Source organism: Bidens hawaiensis, unplaced genomic scaffold (genome assembly GCF_021521415.1).
Source record: "Bidens hawaiensis isolate Kalapana, Puna unplaced genomic scaffold, B.hawaiensis_p1.1 tig00030202_1, whole genome shotgun sequence".
NCBI classification, from domain to species: domain Eukaryota; kingdom Viridiplantae; phylum Streptophyta; class Magnoliopsida; order Asterales; family Asteraceae; genus Bidens; species Bidens hawaiensis.
In genome coordinates this window covers 92,983-114,503 of record NW_027495021.1, presented here as the reverse complement: position 1 = coordinate 114,503, position 21,521 = coordinate 92,983, and the positions used below count along the sequence as shown (strand labels likewise).

The window sequence follows — 21,521 nt, the reverse complement described above, 5'->3', positions numbered from 1 at the left end:
TTGGAAATGTACAGAGTCGGAAAGTCGGGTCGAGTTTTTCTTGGTAAGTTAGAATCAGGTCGGATTTGTGAATGAATAGATGTCCCTTATAAAAGGGACCAAAATGAAAACATAAATTTTTTATGGAAGTTGCATTTTTTGGTTTCTGAACATTGTCAATTGAAGTATTTGATTTTTAGACAAGAGTAGTATGATTAGTTTTTGGGTTAAAATGTTCGATTTATTATCGTGTTTAAAGAACAAAATTCGGTTTTTAGTTCTTTAATACAGGTTACAGGACCTGTTTGAAGCATCAAATTATCCCTTTCTTCTCGCAATCCATGAAAGAAATGAACTGGGATTTATAGGACCTGTCTTCATATCAAGTATGAATATTAATTAAGCGTCTAATTATATTTTACTAAAAATTTATAGTGTTGGGCTTATTAGTTACGCAACTTTATCCTATATATGCATTCGGATTTCATGATAGTTTTGTGGCTGTTTATGTATTTGATGTGTCAGTTATAGTGTGAACTGTGAAGTGACTGTATACAACTTGTGATTTATCTAACTAATCTAAGCAAACTGTCAAAGATGTACCGATTGTGTGCTGCATTTAGTTGAAATTAGAGTACATAGTAACAAGAATTCTCGTTTTATCAGATGCATTTGATGGATCGTGATACGTTTTGCTGTTTGTAGAGGTGGACCCGGGTCATCAAATAACAAGGAATTTTACTTGGAGAATATACATAAATATGCTCAGTTTTCTTGATCATGAAATGTTCTTTCTTTGTTGAACTCTGAATTTTTATGACACTAGGATCCTTGTTATTTCACTTGTGTTTAGCAAATAATTTAAATTCAATACATTTTCATTCATATAGCTCAAGAGTAGAGTATTATAGTAACATGAGATTCTCCTTTTTCCCAAATGAATCTGATGGAACGTGAGGCAGGCCTTGTGTTAGGATCAGACGGGTCACACGAACACAACTCACACACACTCTCTTCTCACAATCAAGAACACAAAGATTTAACGTGGTTCGGTCCAACTCTGACCTACGTCCACGGTGGGTAACTAGAAATGTTTTATTTCTTTCTTCTGTGATACATTGATTTCAATACAGATGAATCTCTTATATAGAGATTAAACAAGATTTTGTCAAACAAAGAAATTAATGCAGCAGAAGAAATGGTTCAACTCATAGCTGACTTCCGCCACTTATCTTGCCAGGCTGCAAAACATGGTTGCAGGCTTCACACACATTTTCTGCTGCTACTTTTGACAAACCACAAGAGTGGCTTCACACTCAACAATCTCCCACTTGAAGCCACAGAACAATCTTCACATGTGCTTCAACTGTGCATCTGTATTTTTGTAAGAAACTCTTGATCTTAGCGCATTCCTAGTTACCCGTCCTTCTCTTCAATTATCCTGAAGGCCAGTTGAAGCTTTGAAAAACTTCAACTTCTCTAAGGTGACAACCTTAGTTACATATCAGATGGATTTTCACTTCCTTTGATCTTCTTCAACTTTAGAGTGCCTTTACTAACTTTCTCTCTGATGAAGTGATATCTCAGCTATATGTGTTTCGTCTTCGAATGGAAGACAGGATTCTTTTCAAGATGAATTGCACTTTGATTGTCACAGAATAGCACACAATCATCTTGTTCTTTGCCAAGTTAGTTGAGAAAATTCTTCAACCATATAAGTTCTTTGCTTGCTTCAGCAACTGCCATATACTTTGCTTCTGTGGTTGAAAGGGCAACACTTTTCTGTAGTTTGGACATCCAACTTACTGCAGTGTCTCCCACTGTAAAGACATACCCTGTGGTGCTTTTGAATTACTCTTTACACCCACCAAGATCTACATCTGCAACCATCTTTGAAGTTCCCTTCAAGTATCTCAACAACCATTTAACTGCTTCCCAATGTTCTCTTCCCGAATTGGACATAAACCGACTAACAACTCCCATTGCATGAGCAATATCTGGTCTCGTGCATACCATTGCATACATGAGGCTACCAACTGCAGATGCATACGGAACTTTAGCCATTTCTTTCTTGTTTTCATCTGATTTGGGTGATTGATCTTTAGAAATCTTAAAGTGACTTCCCAAAGGTGCGCTTCTGATCTTGGCATCTTTAAGGCTGAATTTCTCTAACACTTTCTCAATGTACTTTTCCTGAGAGAGTGTCAAAGAACCATCTTTGTTTCTGAGAATACTCTTCTCGAGTATTTGGTTTGCAGCTCCCAAATCTTTCATCTCAAATTCTTCAGACATTTGCTTCTTTAATTTCTTGATTTCTGGCATGTCTGAACCTGCAATTAACATATCATCTACATAGAGTAGTAGAATGATATAAGAACCCTTGAACTTCTTAATGTAACAACAAGGATCATTGTCACATCTCTTGTAACCAACTCATCCCATGAAGTTATCAAACTTCAAGTACCATTGTCTTGGCGCTTGTTTCAGACCATACAAACTCTTCTTCAGTTTACACACCAGGTTTCCTTTACCTTTAACCTAAAAACCCTCTGGTTGTGTCATGTAGATGTCTTCTTCTAGGTCACCATGTAGAAAAGCTGTCTTGACATCTAGCTGCTCTAGATGCAAACCTTCTACGGCTACAATACTGAGAATGAGCCGGATGGTAGACATCTTCACTACTGGAGAGAATATTTCATTGAAATCTATTCCCTCTTTCTGTTGAAAACCCTTGACTACTAATCTTGCTTTGTACCGTTTAGTACCATCATGTTCTTCTTTGACCCTGAAAACCCATTTGTTGTGAAGAGCCTTCTTCCCAAATGGAAGTTTTGTCAAGTGCTAGGTCTTGTTCTTCTCAAGCGACTTCATTTCATCTTTCATTGCTAGCTCCCACGGCAATGAATCTTTCAACCCCATAGCTTCAGAGTAACACTGGGGTTCACCATTATCTGTCAAGAGTATGTAGTTGACTGATGGTGAGTACCTTTCTGGTGGTCTAGTGACTCTAGACGACCTCCTTGGTTGATTTTGAGGTGTTTCTGGAGTTTGAGGAGCAACTTCTTCTTCCTCAGAATCATTACTAGAATCATTCCCTAAGCTCACACTGTCGCTTGACTCATTCCCATTTTCTGGAATGTCGACTGAAGCTTCTTTTCTTTTTTCACCACTTTCAAACTCAACACTTTCTTTCTGAACTTCTTGTATCTTGGTGTTTCTGTCTTTGTACAATTCGTTTTCATTAAAGACGACATTCTTGCTTCTGATTAATTTTTTGCCTTCATTATCCCAAAGTCTGTAACCCATTTATTTTGGCCATACCCAATGAATGTACACTTCTTTGCCTTTGAGTCCAGCTTATCTTTGTCACTTCTTTCCAACAAGCCATAAGCACTACAACCAAAGACTTTAAGATGTTTAAGACTTACTTTCTTTCCTTGCCACATTTCTTCTGGCAGTTTGAAATCTAAGGGAACAGATGGGGAACGGTTAATCAAGTAGGCTGTAGTGTTAACCGCATCCGCCCAAAATGTTTTAGGCATCCCGGCATTCAACCTCATGCTTCTAGCCCACTCATTTAAAGTTATATTCATTCTCTCAGCTACACCATTCTGTTGAGGAGTTCCTGGAACTGTCTTGATCATCTTTATCCTTTCCCTGGCACAATAATCTACAAACATCCTGCTTGTGTATTCGCCACCATTATCCGACTTCAGGCACCTTACCTTCAAATTAGTTTCATTTTCAACAACAGATTTCCATATCTTAAAAGCATCAAATACATCAGATTTATGTTTAAGAAAATAGACCCATACCTTGCGCGTTGAATCGTCGATGAAGGTTACATAGTATCTTGAGCCTCCTAGAGATGAAACTAATGTTGGTCCATATACATCTGAATGAACAAGCTCCAATTTCTGGACTTTTGGTGTCCTCCCTGTCTTCACAAAAGTAACCCTCTTTTGTTTTCCAAGAACACAAGATTCACAAAATTCAGTTTCCACTTTCTTAAAGTTTGGAAACTTTCCTTTCTGAGCCAACATCTTCAATCCCTTCTCGCTCATATGTCCGAGTCGGTTATGCCATAAATTTGATGGACTCGGACCGGTGGTCATTGCATGAACACCTTCAATAGAAACTTTTGTCATGTATAGAGTGCCTTTCTTCTTTCCTTTGGCAATAACTAAATTGCCTTTGATCACTTTTCATTGTCCACCACCCTTCATCATCCAATTTTCCAACTGAACTCAACTTTCTCCTCAAGTTAGGAATAACCCTGACATTTTTCAATGTCCATATAGTTCCTATTGAGGTCTTCAAGTCTACATCTCCAATACCTATAATATCAAGCATTTGATCATCTACTAAACGAACTTTACCAAATTTACCCGTTCGTAGATTCTTGACTATATCTGGGCATGAGATAGCATGGAAAGAAGCACCCGAATCCATAATCCAAGATTCAACTGAATCTTCAACAAAACAGATGAGAGCATCACCTAATTCTTCCGAGGATACACTATTTACTTCTTTCTTTGCAGCTGGGTTTGTACATTGGCTTCTAAAGTGACATTTTTCTTTGCAGTTCCAACATTCAATGTCTTTTCTATTCTTTGACTGTCCCCTTTTTCTGGACTTAGACCTGCCTCGCCTATGTCCTCTTTCATTTCTTCTTCCTCTACTTTCTGTATGCAATAAAGAACTAGAATTAGAAGTCTCATCATTGCTTCTCCGTCTAATATCTTCATTCACTATCGAGTCACGAATACTCTCGAAAGTGAGTTTGGTAGTGCCGGATGCACTACTAACAGTTGTGACTATGCCTGACCAACTGTGCAATGAAGATAAAAGGAGTAGCGCTTGTACTTCATCTTCAAACTTTATTCCAACAGAGGCTAAACGAGAGATAATCGAATTGAACTCATTTATGTGAGCGGTAACCGACATGCCTTCCTTCATCTTGGTGTTAACCAATTGTCGGATGAGGAAGACTTTGTTTGAAGCGGATGGTTTTTCATACGTGTTGGACAAAGCTTTCAATACACCATATGTGGTTGTTTCATTGACAATGTTATATGCAACACTCTTTGCCAAAGAAAGCCTAACCACACCCAAAGCTTGTCTATCCAACAACTTCCATTCTTTATCATACATTTTATCTGATTGTTCACCCAACATAGGCAAATGCAAACTTTTCTGATACAAAAAATCTTCAATTTGTATTCTCCAAAATCCATAATCGCTTCCATCAAACTTATCAATCTTAATTTTACCGTCCTCTTCCATTAAAAAAAATTACCAAATTACTACTAACCAAATGGGTTCGTAATGCTAAGTGGTAATTTATACGAGCAAAAGCAATAATCAGAAACAAAACAATAACTTTTGTTTCAAGCTTTAATTGGCATGGAACAATTTATGATGGATAATGAGACCTTGTTCAAACTTGAGGGGCCTTGTAGTAATTATAGGAATTAATATTTTTTTCTTTTTAAACCCTTTCTTCTTCACATATTCCAAGAAAAAAAACTTTTTCTTTCTTCTTGAGCAGACAACAAAGAAGAAGCAGACAACAAAAAAAAAAGACTCCTTTTTCTGGCGATCTCCCAAGAAAAAGAGCGGCGATGGTGGCGTGCACAATTTCCGGCGAGGGTGCGGGCGACGGGTTCGTCGAAACCCCAAGTCGCGACGGCGACGGCGGTGCTGGCGGCAGCGATTGCTGGTTCAGAACCCTGGTTCCGAATCCCTCAGGTACATGTCCTTCTTCTTCACCTTCTCCTCCTACCTGGTTCGTGTGATTCAAAGAGCCTGCGCTCTGATACCAGTTGTTAGGATCAGACGGGTCACACGAACACAACTCACACACACTCTCTGCTCACAATCAAGAACACAAAGATTTAACGTGGTTCGGTCCAACTCTGACCCACTTCCACGGTGGGTAACTAGAAATGTTTTATTTCTTTCTTCTGTGATACATTGATTTCAATACAGATGAATCTCTTATATAGAGATAAAACAAGATTTTGTCAAACAAAGAAATTAATGCAGCAGAAGAAATGGTTCAACTCATAGCTGACTTCTGCCACTTATTTTGACAGGCTGCAAAACATGGTTGCAGGCTTCACACACATTTTCTGCTGCTACTTTTGACAAACCACAAGAGTGGCTTCACACTCAACAATCTCCCACTTGAAGCCACGGAACAATCTTCACCTGTGCTTCAACTGTGCTTTTGTATTTATGTAAGAAACTCTTGATATAGTTCATTTCGTTTATTATTTTGAATTTAGTTAATGCGCCCGCCACATGACGGGGAGTCACTCACTACTTTTATAACATACTTCTACTATAATAATTATAATAAAATATGAAAGCATATCGAAACAAAAATTAGTTCCAACTCTTTTTCTCAAAACTTGCTAAACATAAAAACAAGTAAAATGCATTTATATAATGGCTAATTTAAAATACAATGCTTCAAATGTAAACCGATAAAATAAAGATTTGTTGCAGGTAGTCATTAAGCTTAAGCCCCAAAAAATGGAGCAAAAACCTATTCAATTTTTTTTTACCATGAACCGAGTAATCCAACAAAAAAATTTTCTTGGGTGTGTTTGTAGTGACTGTTGTGATTAATGGTTATGGTTGAATGTTGTTAAGTTTCTATAATTAAAACTAATATTAAGTTGCAAAATCTTCCTTAGAGCAGCTCAAGTCGACACTATGGACTGCTTATTTGAATACATTTCATTAATATCTGCTAACTTAATTTACTTATTTACATATTTGAATTCACTAAATGCAGTCACCATACTCGGTATCCGAGTTATTGAGTTGATTTCTTGGACCTGACCCTGCTAGATTGAGTTTTGTCATAAGTGGCTGCAGCGACATCCATTTTATGGCGAATTTTACAATTTAACCAGAATAGCATCTAACATCGCGCGAGTTTCCTATTGTTAATTTTTTCTGGCGTATTGTTACGGTTTTGTGCTCGCTTTCGGCGTTTGGTCACACGGGGATGTTGCAGCTGGGGAAATCGACCCACGGGCACATTCTTAGAAGCGCGCTTGGTCCGAATTTTCGTATGGCTAACGGTTTAGTTGACATTTATGGAAAATGTGGGAGCTTGAAAGAAGCCCGAAAGGTGTTTGATGAAACGCCTAAGAGAAACTTAACTTCATGGAACTCAATTATTAACTCTTCCGCCCTCCATGGTCAAAGCGAGACCGCAATAGCAATATTCGAGGAAATGATTCAGCATGATGTAACACCCGATAATGTTACATTTGTAGGATTATTAAACGCGTGTGCCCATGGTGGATTAGTTGAAAAGGGTCGTTTCTTTTTTACATCTATGGCTAACAACTATGGAATCGAGCTTGATATTCATCATATCGGGTGTTTTATTGATCTTGGTCGAGCTGGTAAGTTTGAAGAAGCAATTGAAGTGATTAAAACAATGAAATTCCCACCCGATGAAGCTGTATGGGGCTCTTTATTGAATGGTTGCAAGATTATGGGCGAATGGATTTGGCTGAAATTGCAGTCAAGATACTGATTGAAATTGATCCAAACAACGGTAGGTACGGGACAATGTTGGCTAATATTTATGGAGCAATAGGTGAATGGGATAAGGCAAGAGCAGTGAGGAAAACTGTAACAACTCGGGTTTTTCAAGTACAACTTATATCCATAACCCGACCCGTCTTAGGTTCGGGATATCACTAAAAAGTATCACGTTTATCGATAAAATATTATACAATTTATGTTTATCTATTATATTTATTTAATATATATATATATATATATATATATATATATATATATATAACTTTAGAGAATATACACTTTTAGCCCAAACTAAAACTTTAATCTTATAATGTTTCTATTTTTCAATCTATAAGGACTAAATTGCAAATTCACTATAATATGTTATAACCTAATTAACCCAAACCCGTAACCCATGGATAAAGACCCGTTTAACCCAAACCGTGAACCCGTTTAGTTGCTTGAACCTTAATCTTCGTTCTATAACCCAAATTGATCTTATATCGTTTCTATGACCTAAACCGTCCTAATCCCTAATATAATTGGGTGAAAATATCATAAACTGATCTAATCCCAAATTAAACGAATCTGTCATAATCTTTTCACGGGATTTGCTATCTAAACCTAATAATAATTCAATTAAACGCGTATGCACCATCTATATAACTCGAAGATCAAAACCCCTAAGTTTAATTTCATTAATTCTGGCCGCTACCTTTCTGTCTGGTTCTGTGCATACCGTCGGCAACGGATTCGCCATTACCCTTGGTTTCGTCATCAATTGAGGTAATAAAGCATATGGTTGGGTTCGTCGTGATGTTCTGCAGAATAACCCTAACCTTAATTGTATAATCGATTAACGTATTGATCAATTTCATATCTAGGGTTCTTAATCAAAAGTTTAGGTATTTCTGGTTCTGTATATATTTAAGTGGTTACGAGTTATATCCAACTGACATACCAGCGCAGACGGCTGGTGTGTGTGTGTTCAAGTTTCAGCAGTAGGACGCGGGTTATTGGTTATTTTTGGTTTTTTCACTTGTTTTAATGGGTTTTAAATGAATTATAATATATTATAATTAATATTAATTATTAAATGAACAATATTTTATTTATATTGACATCATAAGTTAACGTTCGTATCAAATAGTTTCGATCCAGGTTTTCGTGTATATATATGTATATATACATATATATATATGTATGTATTATAAGTATATATTTATTTATTAAACCATCATTATTTTATTAAAACCGATACCACTATTAATGTTTTCTCGTTGTTAAAAACGTCTTTATAAAACTTTTCATAATATATATATATATATGTATATATATATATATATATGATCATACGTCATTAGTATGATCATACGCTCGTCTTAGTAACCGGAGCCCGATTCGCTTGGCAAAGGTAAAACGACAACCTTAGTCATTGTAATCAATGCCCGATTCGCTTGGCAACGATTTCATTGGCACACACAATTTGGTTATATGCAAGATTGTTATGATTCGATTGATTATTATCACATAGTTGGTTTGCCCATTTATCATTTATCATTTATCAACTATATATATATATGCTATTATTTAATAATTCAAAATTGGTGATCATCTCACTCAACATGTGTTGTTGACAAAACTTCATTTTCTACGCATATGCAGGTTGCTTAGATTGAAGTATGGATATTTAGTCAAGATCATAGGTTATATTGAAGGCAAACTTAAATTTAATTGATTGTATTTATTTATTTGAATTGTTTTGTTGTATTTGATTATTGTGTGTACATTTGAATTAAAATAATTAATTAGATATTGTCACATTTTATTTATGATAGTATCTTCGAGCTGTGAGCAATCGGATCACGTCTCGGCATTTCCGCCTTAAATTGGGGTGTGGCAAAAACATTGAAGGAGAAGAAGGCTCATAAGATACCGGGCTGCAGTTGGATTGAAGTTGATAATCAAGTTCATCAGTTTTCTTCTGCTGATGATTCGCATTTCAAAATCGAAGATATACGTATGATATTGGAAAGTATATTTATTTGGATTATCTGATGAAAACATCTTCCATCAACATGATCATGATTATCAGTCGTTGTCGCATAGAGTTTGAGTTGAGTATGCATCTAAAAATGCGGTCTCAAGTAACATAAGTTAAGTTCTTTGATTGATATTGAACCAAAATACAAAGAGTAGATGCTAATTTTGAGCTAATAAACTTGAAGATATTGATCAACGGCTAAGTATCGCTATGTTCGTTTATTTATTTATCTATTTATTATATAAAGGAAGATTGATTCTACAAGATACTGTAAAAGTTGACTGTGAAATGAGAATTGATGTTACTTAGGTAAGAATTAGGAGTGTGAATGTGAGTCTGAAGCTGGAGCTGTAGCTTAACTTTGTAACTTCTGTTTCTGTTGTAGATTATCATAAGTATTGGATTGAATCAGAAACCAAAATAACTAAACTCAAATAACCGAAACGAAACGAATCCTAGGACAAATACGTTAAGGGATATACTGTAGCTTGGTTTAAATAAGTTATTAAACCAAGCACACCCTGACGAAACCAAACCGAAATAACCTGATTGATTAATATACTGTGTTTGGTTATATGTTATATATCTAAATATATTTAAATTGTGGATCTTTAACATGCTATGCATCAGCCTACTTAGAAACCAAATTCGTTACTCTCCCCTTTGGCGCTTCTCGCCTTCGCTATCCCCAGTCCTTTAAGGTCTTCACCACCTGGTATGACTTTGTTTTATTGCAAAATGTCGGTTTTTGAGTTTTGAAAATTGTGTTCCATTTCAGTTTTTCCTGTTTTTGGTTTGGGTTCGGTACTTCGGTTTTGATTTTTTTTAAATAAAATTTATCTGGTAGAGACATCACTTTTTGAGTGAGATCCAACTAAGACAGTCCACCTGATCACCAAACTAACAGTTAGCAGCCAACGTTTTTCGGAAGATAAAATTTAGTTTCAAGTAGGATTGTAAACAAGTGAAGTCCAGCCCGAGCTTGAACTCGGCTTGTTTAGACTTACAAGAGCTTGAGCTTGGCTGGTTTCAAGTTCTTTTTCTAAAGCTTAATCTCAGCTCGTTTATTTGATACAATAATATTATAGATGAGATATACTTTAAATCCTTTTTTACTATGTCAACATTATTAATTTCACTTGCAAATATTGATATACATATATGGTTTTTTAATTGATTTTGGGGCCTTGAAATTGTTCCGGCTAATGTTTATTCCTTTATATTTGTATTTTTTTTACCACTGGGCCCACAAGTACTATGACCGGGGCCTGGCTTATAGTTTCAAACTTTTATATCTATATATTTTAGTAAATTAGTTCTTACTTTCTGGAATATGTGTTTATTAGTGTATATGAGTAGTGTTATTATGTAAACACGACCTTATACGAGCTTCACTTTTAAAAATCCGTTTTTTTTAAATTTGAAAACATTTAACAAAATCAAATGCTTCATGGCAGCTACATCAATACTTCTTTTCTAATATTTTGTTAAACCATATACGCTTTTCATCATCAGACTCGTCTCCGAGATTTTAGACACCATAAATGTACTAAATATATAATCTTTATATATATGAAAAAAAATCCAAAGGTTGACGATAATTGTGATAACAATAAAGTAAACAAAGTTATTGTATCAAAATAACTGATTTTACACGTTAATCTACATTAGGGGTGCTGTTTTTACCATGCATACCTGATTACCGAAACCCGATTAAACAAGACCCGACTTGCGCAAACCTGATTGTATGTAATCGGTTTGATATATGATTGGAAAACTTCCTGATCGTGTTAGAAAATCATGAAGTAATTCAGACATCCGGTTAAAATATATAAACTCTCACTTTCCTTAATGTAATAGTTTGCATTCCTTTTACCTGATGAAATACAACCACACAGAAGACCAGAATGAAGCCTCTCCATTTCTCAATGGTGGCCATCTTTTAGTTTGTCCCTGATTCTCTCTCTCTCTCTCTATATATATATATATAATAGAGGAGAGGAGGGCAAATTAAGGCGCTTCACTTTAACGGATTTACAAGCAATATTGCATATGGTACAAACATGAACGAGGGCAAAAAAATCATTGTCATATTAAAACTCACGTGTTATTCAATTTTGTTTAATATAGTTATAATATTGACCCTTCAACTATAATTAACATTTATAAATTTAAAGAATATTTACAATAATGACCCTTAATCTTTTACCTATATCTTATTTTAATTTTCACTTTTAACCCAATTACCTTCATGATTTTTAAATGTTAATAACTTTTTCATACTTTAATATTTTTTAAAAAAATTACTCCATAAAAACGAGCATATTTTTATCTTTAATTTGAGTATGATATTGTTATAATTTTTTTTTTCAGTTAAAAAAATAACATTTTACGTGCGTAGGGGTGTTTGCGGTCTTGTTTGGATGGTTTTAAATTAAACCGTGGGCCAAACCGGTAGTAACGCTTTTTGTCGTCGTAAACCTAAACATAACCTTTGGAAATTGAAAACAACTGGCCAAAAGTTAAAGAAAAAAATTAACTGTGAAATCACGATTTTACGGTTTCAAACCGAACAATGAACACCCATAAACTTATTACATGATTACCAAGGTCTACGTTTCCCGCTGCATGGCGTGGACACCCGCCTAGTGTGTGTGTGTGTATATATATACTAAGAGAACCATTGGCAAATTGAGAACTTTGAGAACTATTTTGGACCACTAAAAAAACCTCTAAAAATATTTAAAAAATTATAAAACAAAATTTTAAAAAAGTAAAAAAACCAAAATTCTTATATTTCATTCCGGTTTCATAGAAAAAAACCGAATTTTTTTTCTTTTTAATTCGTATTATACCTATACACATATGTATACTTTCATTTAATCTCTAGTTACATAATGTACATATATGTACATTATCATTTACCTTAAATTATACATATGTATATAAAAAAAACATGTGTGTACATATTATACATATATGTATAATAAAAACCGATTTTTTTTCTTTTTAATTCTTATTATACCTATACATATATGTATACTTTCATTTAATCTCTAATTACGTAATGTACACATATGTACATTATCATTTACCTTAAATTATACATATGTGTATAGGAAAAAACATGTGTGTACATATATGTATAATTTAGCTAAACCGAGAAATTTTTTTTTTACATTTTTTTTAGAATCCGGGATGATAAATACGAACTTTGGTTTTTTTACTTTTATTTATTTTTGTGTTTTTTTTGTTTTATGATTTTTTTTATTTTTGGGTTTTTTTGTTGTAGAAAATGGTTCTCATAGTTCTCAATTCTCAAAAGGTTCTCACATGATCCTGATCCTATAAATATATATATATATATATATATATATATATATTATATATATATATATATATATATATAGGCTAAGTATAAAATAAAACCTCACTTGAGTTGTGAAAACTCTAGAAACTCATTCTCAACCACATGTTTTTAATTAATGTTTAAATCTTGTGGTCCACAATTAAAATGAATAAAAAATTTAAATATAAATATAACTTTTTCTCTCTCCTGAAAACATATATAAAAATTAGTAAAAAAATGTTGAAAAATAGCAAAACATTTTTTTTTGATGTTTCGATGTTTTGTATTAAATGTTACAACATATATTACATGTAACAAAAAAAAAAAAAATAAACACGATGTTACATAGGGTTTTCGCGGGTTTTCATAACTCAAGTGGGTTTTCATTTTGACCTTACCTTATATATATATATATATATATATATATATATATATATATGGTAGGGATAAATTAAAAACCTTTTAAGCTAAGAGCATTCTCAACCGATCCCCTATCCCCATCTATCAGTGGCGGATCTAGAATATTTTTCCAGGGGTAGCATAGTTTTTCTTAACCGCTCAATAATAATTTTTTTACCCGCTTCATGAGTATGGGCGCCTGGTTTCGCATTTGTAATTTTGGGCTACAGAATTTTCTTATAAATATGGGTTGTGCTCTGTTTCTTTTAATATCATGGACAATGACGGAACTTAAATATTTAAACTACGGGAGCGAAAAATATATTCCTATAAATCTGTCTATAAATATAATATAAAACAATGACAAAACTTATATATCGAATAATATATGCTGATCAAATAACTAAACATATAAAATACAATGTAGAAGCATTTGTATTTCACAACCTAATTCGTAATGGTTCAATAAAATTATAACATTAGAAAAGAACAAACAAAACTATAAAAAGAAAATTACTTTAGGATAGAAAATGGTAATTAACTTTACGAAACTATGGAGTGGGTACAATGAATGTAGATGTTGGATGGGCATGTGTATGTATTGTGAACTATATTACTAGAGTTAGGGCAGAGAGTCAAACAATACGTTCTTGAGTAAATAAAAATATAAAATATAACAAAAAATTAGGGTTTAGTTTTTAAAGTTAGGCTAGGGTTGTTTTTTGAAAAGCCCACAACCCAATATATAACATATCAAATAACTAGCATTATTTTCTTCATTCTTCTCCTCTGTATTTTTAATATTAGAACACACCGGAAAGGTTAAAATCTCGCCGGAATAATCTCTAAAGGTATGATTCTAAGCCCAAAAATAGGGAGCCACTGCTCAGCGGTTGCCTAATATAATCTTAGGGGTAACATAACACATAAAACCTCAAAACGAGGTTTCACTTCATCGGAAAAGTTGAGGGGTAGCGGGTGCTACCCCTGCTCTTAACTTGCATCCGCCCCTGCCATCTATATAAATACACTAAAAAATACTATATTTCTCTCACTTAATCAATTAAATAATACTTTTTATACATTTATTATTATAGTTTTCTCTCTCCATCTTGTAATTTACCAAAAAATCACTACATTTTCCCAAAATTTACAAAAAATCGCTACATTTTTTCTCTCCACCCTATAATTTACACTCACCAGAGCATTCTCATCTAACCCCTTATTTTATGTGAGACGTGTTTTTATAATTTAAAGAGTGATTCAAGGTGTTGTGAGTGAAGAGTTTTTATATTTTAGAAAAAGTAGTGATTTTTCTATATATTTGAAAAGCTACTGTTCATCCCCTATAATTTTTTAATATATTTTGAAAGTGGTTGTGAGTAACGGAAAGAGAAAATGTAATGATAAAATGTATAAAAAATATTATTTAATTGAAATGGAGAGAGAAAATGTAGTGAGTTTTAGTGTAATTTTTGGTTTAGAGATAGGGAATGGGATGAGAATGCTCTCACAACCCCACCCTATAATTTACAAACTCTCTTCACATAATTTTAAGAGATAGGTTGTGAATACTCTATAAGGTAACATTGAAAACCCTACCTTAATCGTTGATTGGGTTTGATTAACATATCAGATTATCAACCAGAGTCCAGTTGAATAAAATATAATTATAGTTACTTTAAGTACATAAAATAGTATTTTGATAAAGTGTTTTATGCTTTTTTTTCCCCTATAAAAATAGAAACAAGTGTCAACTCAAACTTATTTCTTCATGAGAGTTTGGTTCAAAATAATTTCATCTTTTATAAAACTTCACTTTCTTCTTCAAAGTTTTTAGACAGATTTGTCCAAAGAAGGCTAAAGAAGTAGAAAAAAAATGGTGATAGGAGGTTTACATGTTTGGTAACATTAAGTAACATTTCATTGTTCCATTACACCATAATTTGTTATTTTGTTTTCAATATAATATTCTTGTTAGGGCTTCTTCGTAAAATGTAATTTAGCGGCAGTTACAAGCAACCTCGACTCCAGGACATCTCCATTCTGAGACAAAGAGAGAAGCTTTGAGCCTTGGATGAGTATTCAATAATCTGAAAGTTTAAAGCTATAATGGTGGATATAATTTTAATGAAGAAGAAGTGAAAAAAATAAAGTTTAAAACAAATAATATAGTAAACTTATTTAAACAAGGAAAAGTATGTCAGCCGAATTGATGTTAAAACATGAAAGTTACCTTTTCATATTAAACCATTTATTTTAAAAAGAGAAAATTACGTACGGTACATTCCTGTGGTTTTAGAACGGAGGCACTATGAGTCTTTGAAATTTTTTTGAATTAGCTGAGTCCCTGTAGTTTAAAAGATAAACCATTTGAGTCTCTGTCTTTACTTAATTGTGTTAGTTTTAGGGGTAGATTTGACATTTTGCTTATATATATATACATTGTCACTTTTAGTCCTTGAACTTTCATAATTGGTTACGTCGAGTCCCCGTCCACTTTTAACAAAAATAAATGAACCAGACTAGTTTTATTTAACAAAAATAAATAAATTGAACCACTTTTTCACCAAAATTAACGAACCGAACTACTTTCTAACAAAAAAAATGAAAACTATTTTTTTTATCAAACTAAACAAACCGAATCACTTTTTTTAACAAGTAGTTCATTTCGTTTAACAAAAATGAACGAATCGAACTACGTTTTTAACAAAAATAAACAAACCGAACGTATTTTTTAACAAAAATAAACGAATCAAACTACTTTCCTAACAAAATTGAACTACTTTTTTAAACAAAAATAAACGAACCGAACGTATTTTTTAACAAAAATAAACGAATCAAACTACATTTCCAACAAAAATAAACGAACCGAACTTACTTTTTAACAAAAATAAACAAACCAAACTTATCTTTAACAAAAATAGAAAAATCAAACTATTTTTTTTTTACTAAACGAACTGAACCACTTTTTTTACAAGCAGTTTAGTTTATTTCGTTTAACAAAATTAAACGAATCCAACTACATTTTAACCAAAAAAGAAATAAAACAAACTTATTTTTTAACAAAAATAAACTAGCCGAACTACTTTTTTGACAAAAAAAAAATTAACCGAACTACTTTTTGACAAAAATAAACTAACCGAACTAATTTTTTTAACAAAAATAAAATACCAAAATACTTTTTCTTTAATAATAAATAAACCCGAACAACTTTTTTTTTACTAAACTAAATGAACTGAACAATTCGCTTTAACAAAAACAAGCGTATCGAACTACTTTTTTAAAAAAATAAATAAGCGAACCAGACTTATTTTTAACAACCAAAAAAAAAAACAAACCAAACTAATTTTTTTTAACAAAAATAAATGAACCAAATTTATTTTAAACAAAAATAAGCTAACCGAACTTGTTTTTAACAAAAATAACGTCGTAGCTTGCACTAAGGTAGAGTTCGATTCTGTTACTTATTTTAGAAGTAGTTATGTTCGTTTAGTTTAGTAAAAAAGTAGTTTGGTTCGTTTATTTTTGTTAAAAAAGTTAGTTCGGTTCGTGTAACATTCGTTAATTTTCAAACCCGAATATCCAACTCATTTTAAATTTTCAAATCCTCGTTATTTAACACAAATAATGAATCTTTATTATTAGTTTTTAAAGGAAGCTATAATAATATAATTCAATTAAAAATGAGTTCACCAATGTTTAAACTTCTTTTATTTGTTTTAGTAACTGTCAGTAATCAAAATAGTGTTTGCAAATTTATAGGAAGTTTAATAGTGAGAAAAGTTATTTAATAGAGAATGACAAATCTGTTAAATATTTTAATAACTCTTTATTGTTTGAAGAAAAATGTTGATTTAAATAAATTTTGTAGTGATATGGAAATTGGTACAAATTTTAATATGGTCAACCCTCCAATTGGAATCTACGACCAATTCATTTTACGTTTCATTCTTTATAGCACAATTTTTATTGTTTTGCAATTTCACATTAATTCTCATTGATTGCAATTATGAGTATTAATAAGATTTTAGAAGTTGATACACGTTTTTATAAGCATGTCTAATATATATATATAAATTTCATCTATTCATTTTGTTCAAGCCTCATGCCTCATGCCTTAACCACACCTTCAGTGTGTGTTCTACTATCTTGTTAGAGGCTCCCTATTTGTTAAATCAAGATTAGGATTTTTCTGATTGTATTTTTATCATAAGTTTAAAATTGGGGATTTTCAATACAAAACTCAATGTCTTTATTAATTAATATCATAACTAAAACTTACAATTAACATGTATGAGCGGGGACCGAACACTCAGGTTCAAGTCCTGTACTCACCCGTGTTAAACTCATTATTCATTCTTTTAACACATATGGATTTTCTATCAACCGTTTTCGAGCCAAATTAAAAATTGAGTGCGTTTATACGTATATTAAAGTTATAATTAATGTTTTTCTCCAACACCCAAACTTGTCTTACAACTCGTTTAAATAAAACAAATATTATATTTAAATAGCTTACAAATATTGTAATTATAATAAATAAAACCTTCTTTATTCCAAACTCCTTTATTATTATTATTATTATTATTATTATTATTATTATTATTATTATTATTATTATTATTATTGTTATCCAAACTCCTTTATTTTCCAAAGTCTCATTTTTATTATTATTATTATTAAAATTATTATTATAAAAGATTTAAGATGGACAAAATTGTCATTTGTTAATTTTAAGATGCCGTTAACATTAATAGTGAGACGCCGTTAAAATGGAATACGCCTATTATCCGGCGTCCTTCCAGTGTCTCTCCGACCCCTTTCATTTGTATCTCCTGCGTCCGTTCTACTGCATCTACTCTAACCCCTAATAATCCAATTAAAACCCACTTTCAATTGCAATAACACATCCTTTAAACACCTAATTCAATCTCCAGATCCGTTGCAATCCTCTAATGAAACCTCCACATTCAATTGCAATTACACATATTTGTAACCCTTAATTCAATTGCAATGCTCTGTCTTTATAATCATCATCAGTTGTATAATTCCTGTACATAGTTAATTGAATGTAACATCCGTATTTTGAGATAAATAAATAAAAGAGAAGTTTATTATTAGCTGTGTGTCATTAGTTTAATTGTGTGCGTATTTATATTTGGATAAGGTTTGGTTGGAAAAGGGAGTGGGTGGTGGGGCCCTTGGACCCCTATATATACACCCCAACCTCTTCTTCATTCCATTTCTTTCCACTATCACACACACTCAAGAACACACACACACTTTCTCTCTATCACCAGAATCCAATCCCGAGCCAAAAGAAGGAAGAACCTCGTGTGTAAACGTCATCAAACGCCAAGAAACACGTCCAGATCTGAACCCAACCCGGAGCAAAAGGTAAGCTTCGGCCAAAGGGTTAAGTTTTATGGTTAGAATCGACATGCAAGTCGATATAATGATAGATCGGGTTGTGAAATATAAGAAAAACATAATCTTAATGAGTTTTAACCTCACGGGTGTGCTTTAGAACAAAAAGGTGTTATTCGGACCATGAAAAACATGGGTATACAAAGTTGGTACGACCCAAAACCCATAAAAAGAGTAAAATCGAGTCCTAAGGAAGAGTCTCAGAGAAAAATGGCCTTAAAATAGTAAAAACGAAGTAAAAAATGGGTTTTTTCGCATGAAAAGGGCTTCGCATCGCATGCCATGCGAAATCCAAGAATTTCGCATCGCACGCCATGTGAAGCGAAATAAGCATGCGAAGCGAAATGGCCATGCGAAGCGAAACCTTCCCATGCGAAGCGAAACTTCCCATGCGAAGAAAAACCTTCCCATGCGAAGCGAAATTCCATGGAAATTTCAAGCGAAATTCCATGTGAAATTCCATGCGAAATGGCCATGAGAAATTTCATGAAATTCATTTTCTGATGCATTTTTGTTAAAGGACTGTTAATGAAAATAAAATTTTTCCGAGCTGACCCCGGCCAGGGGCTCTACCCCTTGGACCTTGCTAGGGGCTGCCGTCCCTAGACCCCGCTACCAGGGGCGCTGCCCCCGGATCCCTGTTAGTTGAGGGTTTCATTAACTTAGATGTAAGAAGTAGTAGTAATGGATAATTGACACGCGTAATGTGTTGTACAGTTGTCGTGCACAGCTAAGGAAGGGCATACCGTTAAAAGCGAGAGAAACCGACTTCAGGTGAGTTCTAGCCCCATTTCTCTTTAAAATGTTTTTGGGGCTGTGTGCATACTTGTAAGACTAGTAATATATATACGTGTATGATTAATGTGAATGATTGTTGCTAGAATGAAAGAAAGTTGTAAGAACTTGTATGTGCCTAGTTGTTAACTTAACGTGATTGAAAGAGTCAAGTAAGAATGTGGTGTAAGAGTCGGGATGACAGGCTCTTATAATACCTGGGCAAGAATAGTAAGAGTCTAATGTAAGAGTCGGGGTGACAGGCCCCTATAATACCTGGACAAGAATAGAGTGGCCGACTCTATGATATCGGTGCAAGAGGTCGGGAGGCAGACCCTTATAATATCTGTGCAAGAGGTCGGGTGGCAGACCCTTATAATATATGTGCAAGAGTGTAAGAATAACTGTATGTTTGTAAGAAAGTATAAAACTAATGTAAGGATAATGCAAAAAATGTTTGTTTGTAAATAAAAGAATGTGTAAGTATAATTAATTGTAAATGAAAGAATAACGTAATGTGAATGTAAGACGAACGGAAACAAGAACAGGATAATGGTAAGAACGGTACCTATGGGTACAAACGTGTAAGAATAATCCTGTAACTTGTTAAACTAGAACTCACTCAGCGTAGCTGACTTTTAGTATGCACACAGGTGAGTAGGATGAGGCAGGTTGCTTGAGATGGGATACGTGGCAAATGGATGAAGACTGGCATCGAAGACAGAAGATTCACGTGTCGTTTATGTTATTGTTTAAGACTTAATGTATTTTGTTAAGACAAGTACTTACGTTATGTAAGAATGTTTAATATTAAGTATTTCTCGAAAATTTTTTAATTAACTCTGATTTTAGAATTGTGTTTATGAGTAAATCCAACACCAAAGTAGGGTTACCGGGGACGGGGCCTTAAATTGAATCTGCTTCATCCCACCTCCACAATTGCAAGACACCATGTATCAACCTAACCGCTTACTAGGTAAGATTTTGGTTTTTTATTGTTTTTAGTTTATCTGCATTTAGTGGATTTCATGGATGGAATCCACCTATTCAATTCGTATTATATGTTTTCCTTGCGTATCATCAGTATGTTTGCACGCCACGTGTTTGCTTAAAGTCCTGTATGAATTCACGAAGCGAACCTTCAATTCCGGGCCTATTCCTTTCAATTCGGTTGCCTTTGCATTTAATTCGTTGGCATCGGCTTCTGTTCCCAGGTATGATTACTCCTTATTTGGGTTAATTTCTTATTTGTTGTTAATTTCATGAAATTGAATTTCAATAAATTATTATATTAGGGTTATTGCTTATTTGTTATTGTTGAGTTCATGAAATTGGATTTCATTTACTTTAAACTACTAACCAGTAAATAGGTATGCATACATTCTTTTAAGCAGATGATTTTTACCACTACAGATAAATGAGTATGTGTTTTGATCATAATGATTATTTTCTACCCTTTTAACATCTATAATGATTGTTCAATAATTTAATTTGTTATTCTTAAATTATTTTGCTTGATATTGTTTTATCTTTATGTATGATTCAGATGTACTCTCTGTTGGAGAGAAAAAATTCGAGACAAGAAAACTTGAATTATTCGCTTGAATGCACAACACGTATGTAGGGTAAGATTGATAATGTTGATTGCTTAATGTTTATAAAAATGGTTTTTGTTTGTACAACTGGTTTTTTGATTGATTGTTAATGATTGTTGTAAAAGAACTGGTATTTGATTGATAACTTGATGATAATACAAGAAGAGAGCCACTTTATTTATAAGGATGGAGAGGGGGCTCTTAATAAATACAAATTACATGATAGGTGCCTAAAATACATGCAAGGACCTGCAGCTAAATACTAATTTACATGCAAGGACTAATAGTTAAATATATTATTAACACTCCTCCTCAAGTTGGAGCATAGAAGTTTATCATGCCCAACTTGTTACAAATTGTCACACCCGGCCCTGAGCGGCGGAAACAGCCGGGCGCGCGC

At 33.2% G+C, this 21,521-nt stretch overlaps 1 pseudogene; it reads left to right on the top strand.

The window, feature by feature from the left end:
• Positions 1-5,603: 5,603 nt before the first annotated feature.
• LOC143580013 (pentatricopeptide repeat-containing protein At1g33350-like) lies at positions 5,604-9,588 on the top strand (annotated as a pseudogene).
• The last annotated feature ends 11,933 nt before the right edge of the window (positions 9,589-21,521 follow it).